Raw genomic sequence first — 1,890 nt, 5'->3', positions numbered from 1 at the left:
TAAGGATAGATCATAAAAGAAAATCACCAAGACATATAATAGTCAAGCTCTCCAAAATCAAAGACAAGGACAGAATGCTGAAAGGAGCTAGGGAAAAGAGAAGTGTAACACACAAAGGCAAATCAGATTAAGCTCAGATCTCTCGACAGAAACCATGCAAGAAGGCAATGGGGAAACATATATAAAACCCTTAAAGATAATACTGCCAACCAAGAATCCACTACCCAGTAAAGCTGTCAATCAAATACGACAGTGTAATCAAAACATTCCAGTATAAACAGAAGCTAAGGAATTTTGCCAAAGCCAACCCTGAGATGAAAAACACCCTAAAGGGAGTTCTGTGGGCTGAGAAATAACAAGAACAGACAACCAGAGATTGATTGACAAATGTGGCAGTATCACTCAGAACTCAGTCGACAAATGGAAGAGTTGGGAACAGTAAAAAACTATAAGAACAGATTCAGAGGATTTGGGAGGTCAGTCTATGATCAAAACAATTACAATGTGAAAGAAGGTAAACACATTGTAACAGAGATCCTGGTGGTGAGAAGTTAAGGTAGATTACAGGATAAAATAGACTGTATTAAATGGAGGAAAAATTAATGGAAGCTAAAGTAACAACAATGGTGGGGTTGGGGTGGGGGTTTAGGGAGAGCTAGAAGGAGAGGTAGGTGACAGTAGAGAACAGGGTAAGGACAGACACATCATAGTTCGGGTGTTGGGGAGGGCAATACAAGAAGGGGGAGGAGATGGAAGAACAAGGGAAACACTGAGACAGGTTTGCATGGCCTAAGAGGTAAATAGTGATGCAAACTTGGAACAACAGGGCTCTGTGATAGGGATCTAGGCATAGTTTGAAGAGGAGAAATAATATTAAGATGCTTGACTGTCTTATGAATATTGGTTTCCCTTACCTACTATTGTAAAATAGAAACTTGAGTGGGATAGTAAGGAATGTTGTGAAATATAATTATGGAAAACTTGTAAGCCTGTGTTCAGCCTATAACTGATTGGAATACCTAAAAGGGGTTCTAGAACTTGCCCAGTGAAATAGACCTCTTGCAGAGCCTTTGCAGACTATAGGACCTTAGGGGGAATCCTGAGCCCCATCCAGAACCTTCTGAGGTGGACATTCCCACTAGAAAGAACAAGTAGACCAGTCTGGAACAGCTAGAAAAACAGAAGATACATCTTCAAAGAAATATCATCAGGAAACAACCAAAACAAAAATGTCAGTATGGTTGTCTACTAGGAGAATAAGCAAGCTGTTCTCCGGGAAGCCATCAAGGCAAGCAATCAAGTTCCTTGATGGATTAGCAAAGTGGCAGCTACAATGGGCTCAAGCATGGCAACAATTGTGAGGTTGGCCCAGGATCAGGCAGTGTTTCATTCTGTTGTGCATAGTGTTGCTACAAGTCAGTACTGACTCAATGTCTCCTAACAACAACAATTGCCCAAGATGAGATCAAATATAATGCATTCAACTCCATAATTGAGATCAGACAATTAATTGAAAGGAAGCTTCTGACGTGAACAGTCTAGTCATTGAAAGAAGGTTTCCTCAGGAAAACTCAGACAAATTTTGTTAGCTTTTTGCTGGGTTTGGATCCTGCAGCTGGCTTGTCATCTGACCCCTGTTCTTTGGATTTGACCCAGTGACTTGCTATAATGTCTGTTGATCCTGGGAGGCCTCAGGAACTTGCCATCTTATCTGTCACCCTTAAATTCATTCACCTCTTCAGCCAGAAGCCTGCCGTCTGACCTATAAACCTGGCATTCATCAGTTCCTGCAGTGAGTCAGGAGAAGCCTTCAGCCTGACATCTGATGCCTGGACTTGTCCACCTCTATAGCTGTGTAAGACATTTCCTTAATACAAGCACAGTGTGTGT

This window comes from Chrysochloris asiatica, unplaced genomic scaffold, assembly GCF_000296735.1.
Source record: "Chrysochloris asiatica unplaced genomic scaffold, ChrAsi1.0 scaffold00004, whole genome shotgun sequence".
In the NCBI taxonomy this organism is placed as follows: Eukaryota; Metazoa; Chordata; class Mammalia; order Afrosoricida; family Chrysochloridae; genus Chrysochloris; species Chrysochloris asiatica.
This window is presented reverse-complemented; position numbering follows the sequence as displayed.